Raw genomic sequence first — 24,247 nt, 5'->3', positions numbered from 1 at the left:
TCATCATCACTCATTTTCCATGCAACACAATCTCTTTTCATGTGACTAAACTCTTTGCATCTATAACATTGTACCTCACCCTTATTTCTAACTTTAGATCTAGGCATACCACTAAGACTAGCAATATTTGACACGACATGTGAACACAACTCTAACATAATACGAAGTTAGTGGGCTTGGGTTGACTTTAATTGTGTTCGTTTCAAAATTTTGTCAACCCGTTTAACCCGATTAATAAACATGTCAATTTCGAGTCAACCCACTTCACACAAAAATGACATTGAATAGTTTTTATGAATTTTTTTAGATAATGGATGATTAAATGTTTATTTTACAATTTAAGCATATTTATTGTTTAATTTAAACAGGTTAATAGTGTTGATTTCATGTTAATTCGAGTTATATGTGTCATTTTATTATAAATTGTGTTACTCATGTAATAAATAAGTTGCATTCGTGTTTGAAAATTTAACATGATTAATTAATTATACCATGTCCGTGTTGATCCATATATTCAAATACCCCAACCTTCACACTACAAGATAACATTAATTGTCATGTGCATGTCGATCCATAAATAGTGTTACTCATGTAATAAATAAGTCATATTCGTGTTTGAAAATTTAACATGATTAATTAATTATGTCATGTTCGTGTCGATCCATATGTTCAAATACCCCCACCTTCACACTACAAGATAACATGAATTGCCATTCCTACTTGCCACTTTTAGATCCTTGTTAGAAGAAATTCATTTCTAATCAATTCCCTACATAACCATTGCAAAATCCTGTCAATTTTCATATGTAGATTTTGTTCAACTCATTGAATAGAAGAGGTGTGGTAACTTCCTCCAACTTCACTATACCTTCCCTATATAATAACGTTGTCATGAAGTTTTAACATGAATCAAGAAACGAGGTAAGAAACAAAAAAAAAAACCTTTATCTTTTTCCTCCACCTTGACATCAATTTTTCCTAGTTAATCTAAGATACCATTGAACACGTGTTCCAAAAGATTTTCATCTTTAAACCGTATAATTGCCCTCTCAGATATCATCTTTAAACCATATAATTGCCCTTTCAGATATAACTTTGTGGTTAAATTTTTTTCTCAAATAAAGTTTTTCAAATTTCTCCCACAACTTTGGTGGAAAACCTTCCTACATAACATTAAACATAATATTATCAACTAAGAGCAATCAAATCGTAATAACGCACCTTGTTTAATATCCTCCCATTCAGTATCTTTCATGTTTTTTGACTTCTCATCCTTTCCTTTCAACACTCTAAGCGTTGTTAAACCAAGATATCCACCCTCCTCTATCATAGGGAAAAGTTCCTCTACCACCAAACCTCTCAATATGTAATTAAGAATGTATATCTTTTGTTGTTATATTTTAAGTAATTTTACAAACACCTTATGCACACCAACCTGGGAGCTCTGATTCTACTTTGTTAGACTCACCACTCACAGGATAAAACCAATAAAGTGATTGAATAAAATAGCAAACAAAAAATCTAATAACATTAATAAGGAAATCCAAACAAAGACAAAAAGAAAACAAGTAATATCAACAAAACAATGGATTTAGGTGGTCGATCCTCACCATCTATGCCTATGGGAGGGATGAAACCGTTCTTCACTATAAAAGAAAATGAGAAATAATATACAATACCTTTACCTTGCAACCTTACTTGTTCATCTACCTACTCTACTCCCTATACAAAAATTAAATATAAGAGAACTTGCTCTTACACTTATCACATTCTTCTCAAAACCTCTCTTTTTTTTCTTTTTTTTCCTAAACAATAAACCATAAAAGTTTTCCCAAAACAAACCTTTTATAAGTAAAACCTGGACCACATCCATCGTTAGATTATAAACTAATCCAACGGTTGAGTTCTAAAACTTTCCTTATTATTTTTCTTCGTTTTAGGATACCTGTAACAAGTAGGAGAGCACGATCTTGGTTTTGCCCTCACCATATCGATAGAGGCGTCTGCGTTCGGATCCTATCTACGCCGGTTGTAGATCTTCTATGCAGTGCCTGATCTATATAGTGATGTAAATTTCTCAAGCAAACCTAATCTAGGCCGGTTGAAGGGCGGGGAGAGAGAAAGAGAGAGAGGAATGGTGATGTAGGTTAGGGCTCCGAAATCCTTCGAGAAACGATAAATTTGTAAAAGGATAGTCGAATTACTCGATATTGATTTAGAGGATTTTGGCGCGGATGTGTTTATGACCGATTCCTTTCAAAAAAATGAATCGTGGACGCAAATGGCCGAGATGAAAACGCACAGTTCATTCGGTTATTGACATAAAACGCGCGTGGTAAATAGGGGTATAATCGAACCAATAATTTGATAGGTTCGATTAAAATAGGCAAATTTATTAAAATAACTATATCGTTTAGAACATTAAAGGTAAATTTCTTAAATTACCATTATGATTGAAAATTCACTAACACTATCCTTGCTATTTCTGATTAACGACTAATTCTAGTCTATTGTTAACACTCTATCACAATTAATGCACATTTGACCCCACATGATTTATACATTTTTTTAAAACCCAATATTGCCATCGTACCCTGACCCCTCTCTCTTTTCTAATACCTCCCCATCCGCCTTTGTCTCTTCCAGGTCTCTCTCTCCATTATCAATTTGTGAATGCAAATAGATACTGATGGAGCGCGATTCGGCCGGTCTTAACTGTTCGTTGCCTTGCTTCCGAACGGGATAGCAGGGAACTTGAAACGGAGATGGGGAAGCTTCGGGAGGAACTCAGTGTAGAGGCTCCGAAGCTCAAGTTAGAATCCTTCAAAAGCAAGGTAATACCAGATAGCGCAAAGTTTGCATACCTCTGTTGTCGGGGGGCAGGGGGCTCTTATAATCACTTCGTGCACTCGTCCCGGGGCCCTTGTCAGGTCAGGTATGATTACCCTTGTGCTTGTCAATTCGGCCGTCATCCTTTCTACTGAGACAGAACCGTCACTGCCTAACCGTCATCTAACTAGAGATGGCGGTGTCAGTGGCGGTGGCAGGTGGCCAATTAGGGTGCTGCCACCAAACGTCAAATCCCAAGTCAGTCAGGAGCGACGCCCTTGGACAAGAACTTCCTTATGTCAGGTGTGGTACGACTTGTTTGGTTTTGGTGCCAAGTGATGCGAAGTGCTGAGCGAGGCGGTCTTGAGCTCGGAGTTATCTATAGGGCAGGCCAATTCGGCGAAGTGTATCCCGAGCTGTTACAAGGTGGGTCAGTTCGGCGAAGTGTATCCCGAGTTGTTACAAGGAGGGTCAGTTCGGGGAAGTGTATCCCGAGCTGTTACAAGGGGTCAGTTCGACGAAATGTATCCCGAACGGTTACGATGGTCAGTTCGGCGAAGTATAACCCGAGCTGTTACAAGGTCAGTTCGGCGAAGTATAACCCGAGCTGTTAGAAGGTCAATTCGGCGAAGTGTATCCCGAGGTGTTACAAGGTCAGTTCGACAAAGTGTATCCCAAGTTGTTACAAGGTGGGTCAGTTCGGCGAAATGTATCCCGAGCTGTTACAAAGGGTGAGTTCAGGCCCCCGATAAGGAGTTCAGTCCGCTCGTATCCCCTTGTTCCCGCCTAGGCTTGGCCCCTTTTGCCGAGCTGTTTGTTTCTGCCACGTGTCACGTAATAGAGAGGTCGGGCCAAATCTTCCTTCATCAATTGCCCCTCACTCCTTGCGCCGGGGGTCTTGCCATGGTGCGGGGAGTTTTCGCAAAGTAGCAGGTGGATTTGTCCCGTCCTTCGAACCTTCACTGCGCGAGATGCTTTTGCTAGGGTTCTTTCGGTTTCCGAGAATGCTGGAAACATGCTTACTCAAAAACGCTGGTGGTTGTGACAGCGCGCGTTTTAAATTTCAAACCAATTCGCGCCACTGCTGTACGTGCACGGGCGACTGTTAGGGAGACGTGTGGCGCGTCAGTTTTGGAAAAAACGCGTGTCGAAGCGACATCGGTTTCAAAAAGACGTGCGCTGACATTTCGCATTTTTCGGAAAGACGTGCGCCAATCACGTCTCGACCTTAAGGGTTGTGCGGTTGGTAAAACGTGGGTCATCGGATCGTCTTCGGTCTACACGGTCGATTCTTGGTTACTGTAGCTACAAATAGTGGGGGACCCCGGTCGGTTTGTCTACTGAGTTCGCGTCCAACCTTTAAGCTCGCGTCCAAGTCTTTTCCAGCTCGCGTCAAGGCTGGTTATACAGTCTTCACGGTTCTTTGGCTTGTTCTTCAAACTTTCCGATGAATACTTTCTTGAATCCATCTTTTCCCCAATGTCTAGCTTTGATAGCTCAGACGATTCTTTGAGTAGGGCCGACGTAGGTTCCACCAACCGAGCCGTGTCCCCATAATGCCTTAGTGATCCTGAGGTGGAACTTGAGGACTATGAACCAGTAGGTCGAGTCGCTTCGGGCAGTTTGGCGTCTACCTCCTGCCGAGGTCGGATGCTAGACAGGTTCGGTCCTTCGACCATGACGTCTGAGGGGCTTCAATCCATACTTCTATCTTACAATTTTCCTGGGGGATACACATATTTTATTCCTTCGACCATGAACTCTATTCGGAACCTGGTGGGGACAGTTTCCCTTTTTTGCAAACAGAACTTCCCCTTGGACTTAGAAATATTCTCCTCTATCTTGATGCTCAAGAGACAAACGGGTTCTCTTCCTGGGGGAGACGGGCGTATTACCTTTCTCCTCGCCAAGGTTTTAAGCTTCTGCACGATCTTCCTAATAAAGTCCCGGTGTGGAAGCGGGACTACTTCGGTGTGCGAAGTGCACAAGGATGGCCCTTTCAGACCGGGTGGGGTGAGGCCGCTCCCGATTTAGGCGTAACTCTTGATAAAGAGACGGTGAAGGGCCTCCAGCAATGGGCACGGCAAGGCTTAAAGTGCCACCACTACTTAACGGAGGCCAAGCTTATTGCAGCCGACTTGAGTTCGGGTAGGTTTCTAGCTATGCGGTTCTTGCTTGCTCTGTTCTTTTCGTTTTTTCTGATGTCGAACTCGTTTCTACAGGTGTCATGGACGCGAAGAGAACTCGTGGGGGGCGTTTGTTTCAAGGTATGAAGAGGAGGAAGCGGGTCACCAAGCGAACTCGTACCAAGCTGCCCCTGGATGAGGAGCCCCAAGTTCCAGACCATACGCCGGAGGATCTGCCCAGGGAGCTTGAAGTGACTCCACCGATGCACGAAACTGTCAAGGCGCCTTACGTTGAGACCACTCATACGGGCGCTCCTGCATACTCAAGTGCTCCTGCTCACTCCGGGTTTGCTCATACACGGACTGGGACCTCAGGCTCGGGAGCTCAAGGGGAGTTTAGGAGCGTGTTGTCGCCAAACTACGCTCTTCAGAAGAGTAGGGACGCTACTTTCCCTCAGAAGGTCGCGGCGTAGACCGATCTTCCCTTGAATCAGGTCGCTTGCCGCACCGTAACACATGCCATGGTGGTAAGTTAGATTCTGTCTCCCTTTTCTATTATGTTGCTTCTGTTGTTATTTGCTCACTTGTTTCTTTTGATAGGTGAATTCTTCAATTCATGCCTTGGCGGCCCAAGTGGAGAGGAGCTCGCGACAGGCGCGAGCTGCTGAGGCTGCCGCTCATGCTGCTGAAGAAACTTTCCGTGCTGTAGAGGCAAATACCCGGGCTACTGAGGCGGCTATTTACGCTGCTGAAGAGGCTTCTCGCGTCGCGATGGCCAGGCAGGCGAGGTCTCAGTGTGACGCCGAGGCCATGGGGGTAGTTGTCAAGCATATGGCGGACTTGAAGTTGGATTTGCAGCATCAAGTCGAATATCTTCAAGAGGACATCAGGGAGAGAACACATATTTTTTCCCAAGGCATTGAAGACGCCAAGAAGAAGGCAGTTGAAGACTACATTGCCTCTCCGCGTTTTGACGATCTGATGGTGGACTCTTACAGGAGGGGGTTCAAGTTGAGTCGGTGGATGATCCAGAATACGTACCCCGACCTCGATGTAAGTGCCATATCCACTTCGCGTATAACTCAGGAGATGGCCATTGCTGCCGATGGCGAGCCGGACTCTAAAGGAGAGGCAGGGCCTTCGGGTGTTGTTGAAGTGCCTTCCGATGGCGAAGAAGTGGCTCCGAGCATGTAAATTTTTTTTTTTTGCCAATGTACTGTTTCTTGCAATGGAGTATGTCTTTTTCCCCTTGCTCATCTTCCCCGGACTGTTTCTTTGTCTGCAATTGTCCGGGTTATTAAATTTTCACGGTCTTTTATGCCGCGAACTGATTTTTTGCCGAGCTGATAATATGCTCTTCTTTGTTTGTCTACGCCGAAGTTCCTTTTGGCTTGCCTCGTGGCACATAGGGCCTGATTCCGTCTGACCGTTTGCCTTCCAAGGTTTCGAGTTCGTATGCGCCCCCGAGCGCTCTTTTTAATTTATAGGGCCCTTCCCAATTAGGTCCAAACTTGCTCATGCCGGGTTCGGGCACCATAATCTTACGAAGGACCAGGTCGCCGACTCGGAAGCTTCGTTGCTTTACTTTGCTATTGTAGTAGCGAGCTACCTGCTGCTGGTATGCCGCTGTTCGAATGTGCGCGAGGTCCCTTACCTCGTCCAGTAGATCAAGGTTGGTACGTAACTCGTCTCCGTTCGTCTGATCGTCGTATGTTTCTAATCGCAATGTTGGTATATCGATTTCCACCGGGATCACTACTTCAGTGCCGTAGGTGAGGTTGAAGGGGGTTTCTCCCGTGGCTGCTTTTTTGGTAGTTCGGTGAGCCCATAAGACACTTGGTAGCTCTTCGGCCCACAATCCCTTAGCTCGATCCAGACGTGCTTTCAGTCCGCGCAGGATGGTCTGTTCATTACTTCCGTCTGACCATTTGCCTACTGGTGCGCGACTGATGTGAAGTTTTGTCGAATCCCCATGTTACGACACCACTCTTGGAACTTGATATCATCGAACTGCTTGCTGTTGTCGGAAATTAGTACGCGAGGTAACCCGAAGCGACATACTATGTTCTTCCAAAAGAAGGTCTGTATGTTTCGGGCCGTAACAGTTGCCAGAGGTTCGACTTCTATCCACTTCGTAAAGTAATCTACTGCGACGACTAGGAATTTTCTTCCACCTGTTGCTGGTGGGAATGGCCTCAGGAGGTCGATGCCCCATTGTGCAAAGGGCCATGGGCTGGCGAGGTATTTGAGGTCAGAGGCAGGTTGATGGTGGATATTGGCGTTCTTCTGACACTTGTCGCATTTTCTGATGAGCTCGACAGCTTCTGCCTTCATCATTGGCCAGTAGTATGATTGTCGAAGTGCTTTTTGGGCGAGTGCTCTGCCCCCAAGTGTCCGCCGCATAGTCCTTCATGAGTGTCGCGGAGTACGAACTCGGCTTCGGCAGGTCGCAGGCAACGCAAGTAGGGGAGCGTGTAGGACCGTCGGTATAACCGTTCGTCTATTATGACGTATTTGGCTGCCCAAACTGGGGACCTATTGGCTTGGGAGCTCCGGGTTCGGCCGAACTGGGGACCTCGGGCTCGACCTGTACGGCTTCGTGGCTGAAAGTGCACTCGGCGATAAAATCTGCCAAAGCTTGGGCCTTGATAGCAGTTCTTGGCTTGTACTGGAGGTCGTATTCGCTGAGTTTGATGGCCCATTTCGTCAGTCGACCGGAAACCTCAGGTTTGAGTAAAACTTGTCTCAGAGGTTTGTCAGTTAGGACGATGACGGTGTGAGCCTGGAAGTATGGGCGGAGTTTTCGAGCTGTTGTCACCAGTGCGTATGCTAGCTTTTCTATCTGCGGATACCTTGTCTCAGCTCCCTGCAAAATTTTACTAACATAATAGATGGGTCGCTGGACCCGATCTATTTCTTTTATTAGTACCGAACTGACCACCTCGTCGCTTGCCGAGAGGTACAGTTCTAAGACCTCACCCTACTCGGGCCGAGCTAAGGTGGGCACACTAGCGAGGTAACCTTTTAGCTCGTCAAACGCGAGCTGGCAGTCCTGGGTCCACTCGAACCCTTTGCCTTTGATTGCTTTGAAGAAAGGTAGGCAGCGGTCTGCTGATTTGGACATGAAGCGGCTTAGAGCGGCTATGCGGTCGTTTAGCCTCTGAACTTCTTTTACTTTCCGAGGTGGTCTCATATCTAGAATGGCTTTTATTTTGTCTGGGTTGGCCTCAATACCGCGCCGATTGACAATGTAGCCTAGGAACTTGCCCGAGGTGACACCGAAGACACACTTGTTGGGGTTCAACTTCATGTTAAACTGACGCAGGATTTGGAAAACAGAATCTAAGTCTTGTATTAATTCTTGTGAAAACTTAGTCTTGACGACCATGTCGTCTACATAGCACTCTATTTTCGTACCAATCAGGGACCGAAATAGCCTATTTACAAGTCTTTGGAAAGTCGCTCCGGCATTTTTTAGTCCGAAGGGCATGACTTTGTAGCAATACACGCCGAACTCAGTTATGAAGCTGGTTTTTTCCTCATCGGATGGGTCCATCCTAACTTGGTTGTAGCCCGAGTAGGCGTCCAGGAAGCTTAGCAACTCGTTTCCCGAGGACGCGTCAACTAGGCGGTCAATTCTGGGGAGGGGGAAGCAATCTTTTGTGCAAGCTCGGTTCAGGTCGGTATAGTCGACGCACATGCACCACTTGCCGCTTGCCTTTTTTACCAACACCGGGTTGGCCACCCAGCTCGGGTAGTGGACTTCCCTTATGAAGTTTGTTGCGATGAGCTTCTCGACCTCCTCGTCGACCGCTCTCCAGCGTTCTGGGGCTAAGTTGCGTTTCTTCTGTCTAACGGGTTTGACTACAGGGTCAGTATTAAGTTTGTGAGTTATCAGTCCGGGGCTAATGCTGGGCATGTCGGTTGCGGACCAGGCAAAAATATCTAAAATTTGAAGTAAAAAACTCACCAGTTGGGTTCGTAGAGGATCCTCGATGGAAGCTCTGATGCTTAACGTGCGAGCTGGGTCCGTAGCTGAGGTCGGGATTGCGACAGTTTCCTCTGTGGGCGAAGCTCGTTCCTCACCTTGCTCCGCAGGCCGCTCCAGTTCGAGGTCGTCGGCCGCCTTGGTTTTTCCCTTCAGGGCAGACACATAACACTTGCGGAACTCGAGTTGGTCGCCCCGCGCTACCCCTACACCGAAGTCCATAGGGAACTTCATGGCCAAATAGTAGGTGGAGACCGCCGCCCGTAGGATATGCGTGATCGGCCGCCCTATTATGGCATTGTACGGGGAGGGGGTAGCGACTACCAGGGAGTCATGGTTGAGTCTGACGGCACAAGGCCATGTGCCGACTTCCACCGGGACTGTTACTTTTCCGAGGGGCCTGAATTCCTCTTCGCTGAAACCCACCAGGGGAGTGCTCGCGGGCTTCAGCTCGCTCCTCTGTAACTGCAGCTGGTCAAATGCTGATTTGAAGAGGATGTTCGCTGAGCTGCCCGAATCTACGAGTACGCGCCTGACCTCGAAGTCGCTGATTCTTAGTTTAATGACAAGGTCGTCATCATGGGGGTAGTGGACCCCTCGCGCATCGTTCTCCGTGAAGAAGATTGGTTCTTCGATCTTTGGTCTCTTTGGGGGGTTCCGTTCTTTGAGGGCCGCTTCGCGAACTGAAGTCCGGGCTACTGCCGAGGTACACCCCGCTACCACCGCACCTCCCACTATTACATGGATGGTTCCCCGAACTGGCCTCTCTTCCGGAGGCTGCTTCTGCAACGGTTCGGCAAGTCTGTTGCTAGGCTCGGGGGCATCTTTTTCGTGCTCCCCTTGCCAACCTGATTTATTGTTATTGTTGTGCTGTACAAAGTTTCTCAAGTATCCGTGACGGATGAGTCCCTCTATCTCGTCCCAGAGGTTATTACACTGTTCGATGCTATGACCATGGTCTCTATGGAAACTACAATACAAATTCTTATTTCTCTCGTTCGGATTTCCCTTTAGGCGAGGTGGCCACTTAACGTACTGGGCGTCTTTGATCGTCATTAAGATCTCCGTCTGCCTCGTGTTTAACGGCGTGTAGTCCGTCCGAACTGCTAGGGGGGCCCGGAATGACTGGTTCGGCTTCGGTTCCCGGGTCGGGTTTTTTCTATTCACCGGGTTGGAGAGCTTGCCTTCTCTCTTTCTTTTCTCGTTCCCACCTTTGGTTCGTTGGTTGATTTCTTCCTCTGTCCTCATGAACTTATCCGCGAGTTTGAGAAATTTGGCCACGGTTGCGGGCTGGTTGGCCACCATGTGCCATTTGAATTCTTTGTGCGTCATCCCTCTTTTGGCCACCGCGAGCTGCACTGCGGGGTCCAACCGCGGTATCTACAAGCATGCTTCATTGAATCGCTTGATGTAGCCCCGAATGGATTCTCCTTCTCTTTGGACTACTCCGAAGAAGCTCTCTTCTGTTATGGGGCACCAAGTGCGGGCTACCCCCCCTGAGGGTGGTGGTAAAGGCCACGCACATGCATGATTCGCTGGCCCTGGCGATGTGCATTTGGGACTGAAAGGCGTCAACGCGGTCGTTGGGGTCGAAGGACCCGTCGTACTTGTCCAGAGGTGGGAGCTTGAAGTCTCTAGGTAAGGGGACCGCCAGGAGTTCCGATGCGAGGGGGGAAGGAACCGAGAGAAACGGGGCAACCCCTACCTTGTTCGAGCTCATGTCTTTGCCTCTGAATTCCGATAAGGCACGGGTGGCGGTTCGGCGACTTCGCCAACGCCTTCACCGTTGAGCGGGCCTTGTACTGGCGTTGTTGGCCTCCGTGTTACCAAGCTCGATGGGCCCGGAATGCTGGTAGTCTGCCGCCAGGGCGCTGAATCGGTTTTCGGTGAGCGGGAGCTCAGGCTTGGAGCGCCGGGGTGCCGACCTCGCGGGCGAGGTTCCCGACCCGCCCGCGGGTTGCGAGGCGGGGATGACATTTTTCTCTCTTCGGCCTGGGGACGAGGCCTGGCTGTTGGGGTGGTTCTGAGGTCGGGAGGCCTTCGCCTGGTGGGGGCGTCCATCCTGCGGGGAGGCCTTGACCGGCCTCGGAGCGGGGTGGTGAGGCGGAAGTAGTGGTTGGTTCAGTGGCAGTTGGGGGAACTGCTGTTGATAGTGATACTGGGAGATGTTGTGCAGTACTTGGTGCTGGTGAAGCTGGTGCTGCTGGAACTGTTGCATTTGGGCTTGCATTGCCCGCATGCACTGCATCAGGTCCTCCAACCGGTTTTGGCTAGCTGCCAGGGGGACGACAGTCGGTTCAATGAAGGTTCTCTCAATGGGGAGAGGAAAGGGGATGTTTGTGGTAGGAGGGTTTACGGGTGCTAGTGCTTGTGGCGCGTTCAAGCTAGGGATCCCCTCCGCCGAAAGGGGGATGGTGAACTGTCCAACGCACACTACGGGGATTTGAAGTTGCTCCCCGGTGGCGTTTGTCTCCGTGCCACGTCCGGTGTTGCTGGAGGAGGCCATGAGTGTTGGGTTTTTTTTTTTTTGAAGAAAAGGGGTTATCGAAGTTTGGAGGGAGGCTTTTTGAAGCGTTCCCACAGACGACGCCAATTGATGGAGCGCGATCCGGCCGGTCTTAGCTCCCCGCTGCCTTATTTCCGAACGGGGTAGCAGGGAACCTGAAACGGAGATGGGGAAGTTCCGGGGGGAACCCGGTGTAAAGGCTACGAAGCTCAAGTTAGAATCCTTCAAAAGCAAGGTAATACCAGATAGCGCAAAGTTTGCATACCTCTGTTGTCGGGGGGCAGGGGGCTCTTATAATCACTTCGTGCACTCGTCCCGGGGCCCTTGTTAGGTCAGGTATGATTACCCTTGTGCTTGTCAATTCGGTTGTCGTCCTTTCTGCTGAGACAGAACCGTCACTGCCTAACCGTCATCTAACTGGAGATGGCGGTGTCAGTGGCGGTGGCAGGTGGCCGTTTAGGGTGCTGCCGCCAAACGTCAGATCCCAAGTCAGTCAGGCGCGGCGCCCTTGGGCACGAATTTCCTTGGTGTCAGGCGTGGTACGACTTGTTTGGTTTTGGTGCCAAGTGATGCGAAGTGCTGAGCGAGGCGGTCTTGAGCTCGGAGGTATCTATAGGGCAGGCCAGTTCGGCGAAGTGTATTCCGAGCTGTTACAAGGTGGGTCAGTTCGGCGAAGTGTATCTCGAACTGTTACAAGGGGTCAGTTCGGCGAAGTGTATTCCGAGCTGTTACAAGGGTCAGTTCGGCGAAGTATAACCCGAGCTGTTACAAGGTTAGTTCGGCGAAGTGTATCCCGAGCTATTACAAGGTGGGTCAGTTCGACGAAGTGTATCCCGAGCTGTTACAAAGGGTGAGTTCGGGCCCCCGGTAGGGAATTCAGTCCGCTCGTGTCCCCTTGTTCCCGCCTAAGCTTGGCCCCTTTTGCCGAACTGTTTGTTTCTGCCACGTGTCACGTAATAGAGAGGTCGGGCCAAATCTTCCTTCATCGTATACCGATCATTCATCTATGCCACTGCTCCAATTATACCGATTATCACCGGTGAATAATAGCTTCAATCTTGCTCTGCTCTTGCTTAGAGTCATCGGAGTGACCAAGATTCTGCATCTTTTCATATTCGACGGAGCCTAGATTGTCGAGAGCATCAAAGAGAACCATTGTAGTTGTTGGTGAAGTCGAACCAAGAAAACCAATCTTCGTAGTTGTTGCATCGTAGTCGGTGTTAAAACCTTCCCCTTCGTCTTCATTGTATGTACTAGAATACACCACTCGAAAATCTTCATCAATTGTTCTCGGAATCTCAAATGGCGAAAAGGGTTGGTCTTCATCAATTCAGTTTGCAGACAGGTTTCAGACGAAAGTTGCAGCAGAGCGGAGAGAAGCCGGTGCATGGAGGGGAGAGAAGCCGCATACCAAACCCACTTTAAAACTAGTCCGTGGAGGGGAGAGAAGTCGAAAGTTGTAGCGGAGCGGAGAGAAGCTTGTGCGCGGAGGGGAGAGAAGTCGGACCAAGAAAACCAATCTTCGTAGTTGTTGCATCGTCGTTGGTGCTTCAGTTTAAAACCTTCCCCTTCGTCTTCATTGTATGTACCATAATCTGCCACTCGAAAATCTTCATCAATGGTTCTCAGATTCTCAAATGACGAAAAGGATTGGTCTTCATCAATTCAGTTTGCATACAGGTTTCAGACGAAAGTTGCAACAGAGCAGAAAGAAGCCGCGTACCAAACCCATTTGATTTGAGTATGAAGCTGGTGCGGGGAGGGGCTGCCATCAAGTAGCGAACAGAGCACTCATCCGTATCCAAGTGCGTGGAGGGGTATGCCGTTGCTGCAACTTGCTACAACGGCGATGATGAAACAGGGATGAGGGTGAATGGGGGAGAGAGAACGAAGGGATGAAGAGAAAAGGAGAAAAAGAGAGGGAGGGAGCCCTTTGTCGGTGGCTGTCGTCACCTGCGACGGTTATGCCAAGAGGGAGAGAGAATGAAGGGCTCATCGCCTCGTCGAGCAGTCTTCGGCCAAAACAACAATGGCCGCAATCATTCTCTCTCATTCATCCCTTACTTCCTTTGAACGAAAAACAGCAGCGGTGGGCACCCCTCCCGATGATTCTCTAAGCCAAACAATAGATTATATAGTAGAAAGAATCCGATCTTATGAAAGGGGTTTTTAGGTGCAAAAATCACAGGGATGTAAGTGTTGAAATCACCGACTTCATGTAAATTTGAAGAAGAATAAAAGGTAAAATAGTTTTTTTCTGTCATTTTGTTAACAGACACCAGCGACACTGAGGTAGAGTTAGTCAATTGTCTGAAACAATAATGATAGTGTTAGTCAATTTTCAAATTGTAAGAGTACACTTAGTTAATTAGCTAAACCATAAAAATAGTTTAAGAAATTTATCCATTAATTAATTTTATTTTTATTGTTTATATATTTGTACTGTTTTAAAAAGAACGAATAGCTTTAATAATATATTTGAAATTTTTTGAGGATGAAATTTATTCCTCTATGTTTAAATTTATTTTTTTTTAAAAAAAGAGGACAAATAGGGTAATTGGTTATTGATATTAAATAACTTGAAAATGGGTAATTTTAAAATATTCAATGCATTCAATTCCCTCTCATTAAATCTAAAATTTAAGTCATTAACTTGCATTCACTTTCATTGAATCCTATATTTAGAGCATTTATTGTTTATTATCATCATTAAATTATACTAATTAAATTCATATATAATAAATTTATAATTTCAATAACACAAAAACTTATACTTTAAAATATACCTTAAAAAAAGTGTTTTCATATAGGTGCTGATAAGAAATCAAATCACTTTGGCTCAACTGGGACAATCCATGTTGTCACAATTAAATAATAAAATTTTAAAATAGATAAAATGCAAAAAAAATATAGAAATTTAAACAAAAATGGGAACACTTTTAACATCAATATTTTGCATATTAAACAAGAATAAGCATGATAAATAATAAATGATTTTATTAATGATGGAAATGTAATGTAAAATGTAAAACTAATTAAAAATAAAACTATTTTCCTATTTTCACTCATTAAATATCATATCTAAGGTATATTCTCTCATTAAATCCTATATTTAAGATATATTTTTTACATCATTCAATTATACTAATTAAATCCATGACATTAATTTTGTTAGTATAAAAATCAATATTTTAAAAAGTGAATTTAAAAACAAAACCATTTCCTTCCCTCTCGATGGTGGGTAAGCAATCCTACCATGTGGGGTCAAATGGGTTAATAAATAATATCATAATAAAATAATAAAATAAATAAAATATATAATATAAATAAAAATAAAAAGAACTAGGCATATCTCTAATATTGTATATTCATTATACTAAACAAAAAATGTATGAAATTTAAAAGTATTCTTATTAATGTTGAAAATGAAATGTCAAATTTAAAATCATCCTGGAAAGGAAATGATGCCATACTCAAATAATAAATTCTCTAATATTATGCATTCATTATATTGAACAAAAATAAGTATTATACATAATAAATAAGTTTATCAATGATGGAAATGTAATACAAAATTTAATGTCAACATAAAAATCAAACTATTTTTCTTTTTGAGTGGTGGGTTAGTTGGGCAAAATGTATTAATCAATGATATGATAGCTATATAGTAAATTTAAAAAAATAAAAAAGTACAGGTAATCAAAAGAATATATAAAAAGTTATATATTAATTATGTCAAACAAAATTTGAGTATGATAAATATAAATTATTTATATAATGTAGATGAAATATGTAACTTAAAACTATTTCAAAAATAAAGCTATTTTCTTATTTAGATGGTGGGTCAATGGTCCAACTTTTCAAAGAAACTCATTATGTCATAATTGAATAATAAATATTAAAAAAAAAATAGATAGAACACACAAAATGAAAATTGCATAATTTTGTCAAAACCATTTGGAAACATTTCTAATGTTCTATATTCATCATATTAAATAAACATAATTGTTAAAATAATTTTTTTTTGTATCATGAAAAAATGGAATACAAAAGTTAATAACAACAACAACAACAACAACAACAACAACAACAACAACAACAACAATAATAATAATAATAATAATAATAATAATAATAATAATAATAATAATAATGATGATGATGATGATAATAATAATAATAATAAGAAGAAGTGTTATTATAATTTAAAATTTCCATGTGCAATGAGCATGCACATTTACAACAAGCATTTACGTTTATTTTTAATTATATTGTTACTTTTATTAATTATTAAATTATTATCTTAACTATAATGCATATAAAATTAAAGTAATTAATATGAAGAAAAAATCTCAATTACTAATTATCTTAAAGTATCCCTAAGTTTTTAGACAATTTCATCATCATTAAATATCGACAAAAGCAAAATATCAAATTTATCCTCCATTATTTTTTTATTTTTAAAAATAAAATTTAATTGATGACCAACTCATTTTCCAGGAAGAGGAGATGTGAAAGTTCTTAATAGATCAAGGGAAGCATTTTTTTATCAATCTTCCTTTGGTTCTTATTGGGGTTTTATACGACGATTCTTCAAGGGTGGAACTGGTGAAACAATGATGTCTCGAATCCCGGTTTTTACGAAGAACGGAAGCTTGAAGAAGATGATGACGAATATTAAGACCATGGAGAGACTATGGATGGTAGGGATGGGTCCAAAGGGAAATGGGTATTGGTGGTAGGCGGAAGAGAACCAATCGAGGTGGATGAAGGTGAATAAAAAAGACCACGTGGAGTCCCAAGAATAGACGAGAGAGAGATGGTGGGAGAGTGAGTGAGAGAGGTTGTTACCAAATTTGCAATGGCGGCGATGACAATATTTTAAAAAACGACTTGAAATCGAAACCATTATGGGCATCGATTTTTGAGTCGATGGTTCAACCGTCAAATATGAATAGATGGTCCATTTTGACAAAATAAATAAAAAGAAAACATAAAATTAAAAAATGACCTAAAACTGTTGAAAGGGTCAACAATTTATTGACCGATTCAATGGTTTTTTTGCCAGGGATTGGATTTGGTGTAAAATAGAACCGATTGCTTGGATGGTTCATGGACCGAATGGTCCAACCGTCTAAATCAATTGCAGTTCAAAAACCATGGGTGATGAAATAGGGGAAGTGTGTGTGTGTGTGTGTGAGAGAGAGAGAGAGAGAGAGAGAGAGAGAGAGAGAGAACAAGAGATATGGAGACGAGAGGTGGCAAAGAGATAAGGGAGAAAATGTCACTTGCAGCAACAAGGATGGTGATGGTGATGAACTAGGGGTAGAGATGACGAAGAGGGATGGAAGGATCGTAGATTGAAGGAGCTCTAATTGAATTGCTACTATTGGTTTGTTTCTATCTTGGATCATTTTCCCACTAGGCTAACTCTCTCACTGGTCCTCAGTACTCACTCTCTCACATCTCTCTCTTTGGAACGAGAAACCTTCAAATCTTCTTTGAGCCTATGTTCTCAACAATTGTCGAGATCCGAGACACTCGGTGGTTTTGATCATAAAAGTGACTGATCTTTCAATAACAACAGCACCGAAATCTTTCGGCACCACTATGGAGACCGTAATAGTGACTAAAATGTAGAGACAAAAGCAACAACGAAGATATACCCAAGACACTAGTGTGAAAGATCACGATGATGGGCATGAGCTTGAGGGTCATCCCTCTCATGGGCGGTGGTGATTATTACCCAACTTATACTGAGGGTAATACTGAGTTTTAAAATAATTTTATATGTCACTTGGTGTCACATGTGTAAGGATTTTGAAAAATATCAACGGATGATAACAGTATGGGTATATAGGTAATCAATTGCTAGAAAACTTAAGAATACTTTAAGACAATATATAAACAATAGTAAATAGGAATAGATCTAGTCAATTTACTAAATTATAAAGATTTTTAAAAAATTTTTCCAATTAAAATATTATTAGATTCAAGCTCGAATTCAATTCTTTTATTTGTTTGAATGTGATTCGATTAAGTATCTGGTGAGTCATAGTTTAACTCGAAAGTTTGAAGATGAATATATTTTTATATTTTATAAATATATGATATATTTTTACAACACATGTATATCCTATAAACATTTAAGCTATGCTCACAAGTTTTTTAGCCGAACTTGTTTAGTAGTCAAGTTTGGATTCAAATAACTAATGTAACTTACATTGAGATCCAAATATATATATATATATATATATAATATGATTGGGATGGTCTCTCCGTGCATCAAATGGAATCTACTCGTGCGAATGCCCCACGTAAGAGCAACCCATCGTGACACTAATCTAAACGTGCGAATACCTTCACTTTTTCTCTCTTTATCTTTCTCTGCCCCCTATTTGTTCTGGTGTTCAAGCTTGCCAAGCAAGCCATCTCCGCTCTCTGGTTCCTGCTTTCAACTCCCCCACCCTCTTATCTCTTCCCCATGAATCCCCCTCTCTCTCTCATGTACTCCCTTCGACTCCCCTCTCTTATCTCTTCCCCATGACTACTACAGGGTGCAAATACCTTCACTTTTTCTCTCTTCTATCTTTCTCTGCCCCCTCTTTCTTTGTTCTGGTGTTCAAGCTTGCCAAGCAAGCCATCTCCTCTCTCTGGTTCCTGCTTTCAACTCCCCCTCCCACCATCTCTTCCCCATGAATCCCTCTCTCTCTCTCTCTGTCATGTCCTCCCTTCGACTCCCCCTCTCTTATCTCTTCCCCATGACTGCTACAGGCGGACTAGCACTGGCATCCTGATGTTTGACAGCCAATGGCCCTCTACATGCTCCCAACCATTCCGCACCCTCAGAGGTTACTGCCCGGCACTTCTTAACCTTCACCTTCACCAGCCCCTCCCATCGTTTTTCGTTCACCTCTTCCGAGGAGAAGTTTGCCGAGAAAGCCATCATCCTACGCTCTCAAATTCTCTCCACTTCTCTGGCCCCTCTCTCAACTCCCTTTGTATTTCTCCCTTCTCTAATGCACTCTCTCTCTCTCTCTCTCTCTCTCTCAAGGCTTCTCCCATCAACTCCCCCTCTCTATTTCTTCCCCATGAAACCCTCTCTCTCTTCCCCATGACTACCACGTCTCAGTGATTGCGAAGTTGTGCATCATGATGGGTCGCAGTCGGTGGTTACAGAGGTGGGAACCTCTCCTTCAAAGGACGATATGGCAGGTGGAGTGGCGGAAGCCGAGAGAAATAAGTTGGTGTTTTTCGAGGGTGGGGCTTATAATTTCGATCTGGAAGATCTGCTGAGAGTTTCTATGGTGGTTTTGGGGAAAGAAAGTGTCGGTACTTCATATAAAGCGGTTCTAAAGGAAGGGACGACCGTGGTACTGAAGAAACTCGAGGATGCAGTGGTTCAAAAGAATGAATTCGAGATGCAGATGGAGTTGTGGTTCCTCTAAGGGCTTTTTACTAAACAAAGGACGAGAAGCTACTTGTCTACGATTACATGCCGCCGGAAGTTTATTTGCTCTTCTGCATGGTACGATTTTTTTCTTTTTTTTTTTAAGCCGGAATCCTTCTCTTTCTCTCGCTTATCTCTGGTGAACGGTATGGAAGCTCGAGCTGTTACAGCAAAGGAAATTCCTCTTCTCATTTTTAATTTGTATTAAAATGAAAAAAAGTGGCATTTCGAACATGTATTGATGTATAGCTTCGGTGTATTGTTACTGGAGCTGTTGACAGGGAAGGCCCCGAATCAGGTATCGTTTAGGGAAGAAGGGATTGATTTGCCTAGGTGGGTCCAGTCAATGGTGAGAGAGAGAAGAATGAATGGTTGAGGTGTTCGATGTGGAGCTGACGAAATATCGGAACATAGAGGAAGAGATGGTGCAATTGCGATAGCCATGGTTGTCTCGATGTGCTTGATCAACGGCATGGCTTTTAGGTAGTAGTGTGGATGATAGAGGGTATTAATGATGACCGTCAAAGACTCAAAGGGATTAGACGGCCAGACTCCTTCCACGGAGTCACGGATTCCTCCAGCTGTAGCCAACAGACTACAGAGGAACTGGGTAAATAGCCAACTGTAAATTGAACGACCCAACATGATTTCTTTCTTTTTTTTATTTTTTTTTGTTTTTTAAATTAATTGTTTTATGATTTTTATAGAATTGGAATGAATTATATTCATGGTTGGAAGTCGACCAATTTGGCAGATAAAAAATTCTTCTTCATGGAATGGGGATTTAAAATAAAAAATCTTTGTTATTTGTTAAATGTGCGGAATTTAATCGAAATTTAAAATTAATATGACAGTTGTTAGTGATTGGTGGAGAATTGCAAATGAAAAATATTTCATTTCTCACAAGTGACAATATAGGAGGCTCAAGGCTGAGGCTCGAGGCTCGGGACGTCAGACAACTGATGGTGTCCTTTCAATGAGCCTCCGTTACTTTTTTATTCGATTGCAACATCAAACGGATGAGTGCTGACAGTGTCATTTGACTCGTTTCAACGACCCTTCATTTCTCTTTAATTGATTGCATCTGTAAACAGTGAAATGTTTTTTATTTGTTTATTTGTTATAAGTACTTGGACAATAAATGTCGATGCCTTTATATTTGATGGCATGTATGATGAGCCTTCGCTTTTTCTAGACATTGAAAATTTCGTATTGGCTGATTGTTAGTCTGTTTTTTCATATAAAGTTTTTTTTTTTTTTCCATAAAACCGACTTGGAGATGAACTATTCTTGTCTCCGGGTTACGTTGCACCAATTTTATCATTTGATGTGAATGATGTGTTTTTATGGATTTTAAGATAGAACACATCTGGTTCAATTAAAATCTTAATGTAATTATATATATATTATAGTATTTGTAGATCTTAACATATAAAATATCTATAATTATATTTAAAATAATAAACAAATATTTTTATATATTATATTTTATGCTAAAAAATATACAAAATAAAATTTAATATATTTTATTTATATTAATTTATATATATATATATATATACATATATATATATATAAATATTTTATATTTGATGTTTGTCTCTTTAAATTCTCATGGCCATTGTCATTAATTTATTTCAACTAATTCGCAGCCCCTCCAATCCAAAGCATGAAAAAAGAATTGTTTTTCTACACTCATTAACCCGTGCAAAGCAGGGGTCGTCACCCCGCAAGTTCAATTTGAAGCTGATTAGAATCGAGCTCAAGTCATGTTTTATCGTATTCAATCCCAAACCATTAAATTATAAATTGATGGAGCGCGATCCGGTCGGTCTTAGCTTTCTGTTGCCTTGCTTTCGAACGGGGTAGCAAGGAATCTAAAACGGAGATGGAGAAGCTCCGGGGGAAACTCGGTGTAGAGGCTCCGAAGCTCAAGTTAGAATCCTTCAAAGGCAAGGTAATATCAGATAGCGCAAAGTTTGCATACCTCTGTTGTCGGGGGGCATGGGGCTCTTATAGTCACTTCGTGCACTTGTCCCGGGGCCCTTGTTAGGTCAAGTATGATTACCCTTGTGCTTGTCAATTCGGCCGTCATCCTTTCTGCTGAGACAGAACCGTCATCTAACTGGATATGGCGGTGTTAGTGGCAGTGGCAGGTGGCCGTTTAGGGTGCTGCCGCCAAACGTCAGATCCAAAGTCAGTCAGGTGCGGCGCCCTTGGGCACGAACTTCCTTAGTGTCAGGCGTGGTATGACTTGTTTGGTTTTGGTGCCAAGTGATGCGAAGTGCTGAGCGAGGCGATCTTGAGCTCGGAGGTATCTATAGGGCATGTCAGTTCGGCGAAGTGTATCCTGAGCTGTTACAAGGTGGGTCAGTTCGGCGAAGTGTATCTCGAGCTGTTACAAGGTAAGTCAGTTCGGCGAAGTGTATCCTGAGCTGTTACAAGGTTAGTTTGGCGAAGTATAACCCGAACTGTTACAAGGTGGGTTAGTTCGGCGAAGTGTATCCCGAGCTGATACAAGGTGGGTCAGTTCGGCGAAGTGTATCCCGAGCTGTTACAAGGTTAGTTTGGCGAAGTATAACCCGAGCTGTTACAAGGTCAGTTCGGCGAAGTGTAACCCGAGATGTTACAAGGTTAGTTTGGCGAAGTATAACCCGAGCTGTTACAAGGTCAGTTCGGCGAAGTGTATCCCGAGCTGTTACAAGGTGGGTCAGTTCGGGCCCCCGGTAGGGAGTTCAGTCCGCTCATGTCCCCTTGTTCCGGCCTAGGCATGGCCCCTTTTGCCGAGCTGTTGTTTCTGTCACGTGTCACGTAATAGAGAGGTCGGGCCAAATCTTCCTTCATCAATTGCCCCTCACTCCTTGTGCCGGGGGTCTTGCCATGGTGCGGGGAGTTTTCGCAAAGTAGCAGGTGGATTTGTCCTGTCCTTCGAACCTTCACTGCACGAGATGCTTTTACTAGGGTTCTTTCGGTTTCCGAGAAGGCTGGAAACGTGCTTACTCAAGAACGCTGGTGGTTGTGACAGCGCGCGTTTTAAATTTCAAACCAATTCGCGCCGCTGGGACGTGACAGCGGGTCATTTCAAAAAGGCGCGCCACTGCTGTACGTGCGCGGACGACTGTCAAGGAGACGTGTGGTGCGTCGCTTTCAGAAAAGACGCGTGTCGAAGCGACGTCGGTTTCAAAAAGACGTTCGCTGACGTTTCATTTTTTTCGGAAAGACGTGCGCCAATCACGTCTCGACCTTAAGGGTTGTGCGGTCGGTAAGAACGTTGGCCGTCGGATCGTCTTCGGTTTGCATGGTCGATTCTTGGTTATTGTAGCTATAAATAGTGGGGGACCCCGGTTGGTTTGTTAGTTCTGCGGTTTGTCTACTGAGTTCGCGTCCAACATTTCAGCTCGCATCCAAGTCTTTTCCAGCTCGCGTCAAGGCTAGTTATACAGTCTTCACAGTTCTTTGGCTTGTTCTTCAAACTTTCCGGTGAATACTTTCTTGAATCCATCTTTTCCCCAATGTCTAGCTTTGATAGCTCAGACGATTCTTCGAGTAGGGCCGACGTAGGTTCCACCAACCGAGCCGTGTCCCCAGACTGCCTCAGTGATCCTGAGGTGGAGCTTGAGGACTATGAACCAGTAGGCCGAGTCGCTTCGGGCAGTTTGGCATCTACCTCCCGCCGAGGTCGGATGCTAGACAGGTTTGGTTCTTCGACCATGACGCCTGAGGGGCTTCAATCCATACTTCTGTCTTACAATCTTCCTGGGGGGTACACATATTTTATTCCTTCGGGTAGTTTTCCTTGGGAACACGGTACTGACGGGATCATGATTTTTCGAGAGCAGCTCGCTGCAGGGTTGCGACTTCCTTTCCATCCCCTTCTCGTCGAAGTCATAAACCACTTCGGTGTCACCATTGGTCAGCTTCATCCGAACACTATTCGGAACCTGGTGGGGACAGTTTCCTTTTTTTGCGAGCAGAACTTCCCTTTGGACTTAGAGATATTCTCCTCTATCTTGATGCTCAAGAGACAGGCGGGTTCTCTTCTTGGGGGGAGACGGGCGTATTACCTTATTCCTCGCCAGGGTTTTAAGCTTCTGCACGATCTTCCTAACAAAGTCCCGACGTGGAAGCGGGACTACTTCGGCGTGCGAAGTGCACAATGATGGCCTTTTCAGACCGGGTGGGGTGAGGCCGCTCCCGATTTAGGTGTGACTCTCGATAAAGAGACGATTAAGGGCCTCCGGCAATGGGTGCGACAAGGCTTAAAGTGCCACCAATACTTAACGGAGGCCAAGCTTATTGCAGCCGGCCTGAGTTCGGGTAGGTTTCTATCTATGCGGTTCTTGCTTGCTCTGTTCTTTTCGTTTTTTCTGATGTCGAATTCGTTTCTACAGGTGTCATGGACGCGGAGAGAACTCGTGGGGGGCGTTTGTTCCAAGGTATGAAGAGGAGGAAGCGGGTCGCCAAGCGAACTCGTACCGAGCTGCCCCTGGATGAGGAGCCCCAAGCCCTAGACCATACGCCAGAGGATCTGCCCAGGGAGCCCGAAGTGACTCCACCGGTGCACGAAACTGCCGGGGCGCCTTACGCTGAGACCACTCATACGGGCGCTCCTGCATATTCAAGTGCTCCTGCTCACTCCGGGTCTGCTCATACGCGGGCTGGGCCCTCGGGCTCGGGAGCTCAAGGGGAGTTTAGGAGCGTGTTGTCGCCGAACTGCGCTCTTTAGAAGAGTATGGACGCTACTTTCCCTAAGGAGGTCGCGGCGTGGACCGATCTTCCCTTGAATCAGGTTGCTTGCCGCACCGTAACAATGCCATGGTGGTAAGTTAGATTCTGTCTTCATTTTTTATTCTGTTGCTTCTGCTATTATTTGCTCATTTGTTTCTTTTGGTAGGTGAATTCTTCAATTCATGCCTTGGCAGCCCAAGTGGAGAGGAGCTCGCGACAGGCGCGAGCTGCTGAGGCTGCCGCTCATGCTGCTGAAGAAGCTTTCCGTGCTGCAGAGGCAAATACCCGGGCTGCTGAGGCGGCTGTTTACGCTGTTGAAGAGGCTGCTCGCGTCGCGATGGCCAGGCAGACGAGGTCTCAGCGTGACGCCGAGGCCATGGGGGTACTTGTCAAGCATATGGCGGACTTGAAGTTGGATTTGCAGCATCAAGTGGAATATCTTCAAGAGGACATCGGGGAGAGAACACATATTTTTTCCCAAGGCATTGAAGACGCCAAGAAGAAGGCAGTTGAAGACTACATTGCCTCTCCGCGTTTTGACGATCTGATGGTGGACTCTTACAGGAGGGGGTTCAAGTTGAGTCGGTGGATGATCCAGAATACGTACCCCGACCTCGATG

At 44.5% G+C, this 24,247-nt stretch overlaps 1 protein-coding gene and 1 long non-coding RNA gene across 7 annotated transcripts in view; one reads left to right on the top strand and one right to left on the bottom strand.

The window, feature by feature from the left end:
* The window catches only part of LOC148853710 (uncharacterized), a 33,121-nt gene extending 30,809 nt beyond the window's left edge, over positions 1–2,312 (bottom strand). For 2 of the 6 annotated variants that reach the window (XM_088983765.1, XM_088983769.1), the window contains exon 1: positions 1,680–1,821. The gene's annotated coding sequence lies outside the window, so the exon portion shown is untranslated. Of the gene's footprint in view, positions 1–1,610; positions 1,822–1,945 lie in introns of those variants that run through there. The other 4 variants (XM_088983764.1, XM_088983768.1, XM_088983766.1 and 1 more) reach the window with 4 other exon arrangements.
* Positions 2,313–17,729: 15,417 nt separating this feature from the next.
* LOC148853709 (uncharacterized) lies at positions 17,730–19,714 on the top strand. Its single transcript, XR_016112476.1, has 2 exons — positions 17,730–18,977; positions 19,181–19,714. It is a non-coding gene; the product is annotated as an uncharacterized LOC148853709 (long non-coding RNA).
* The last annotated feature ends 4,533 nt before the right edge of the window (positions 19,715–24,247 follow it).

This window comes from Nelumbo lutea, chromosome 4 (assembly GCF_056320005.1).
Source record: "Nelumbo lutea isolate HS-2025 chromosome 4, American lotus-T2T, whole genome shotgun sequence".
Taxonomy (NCBI): domain Eukaryota; kingdom Viridiplantae; phylum Streptophyta; class Magnoliopsida; order Proteales; family Nelumbonaceae; genus Nelumbo; species Nelumbo lutea.
The sequence above is the reverse complement of the archived record's forward strand: the minus strand, read 5'-3'. Positions and strand labels throughout refer to the sequence as shown.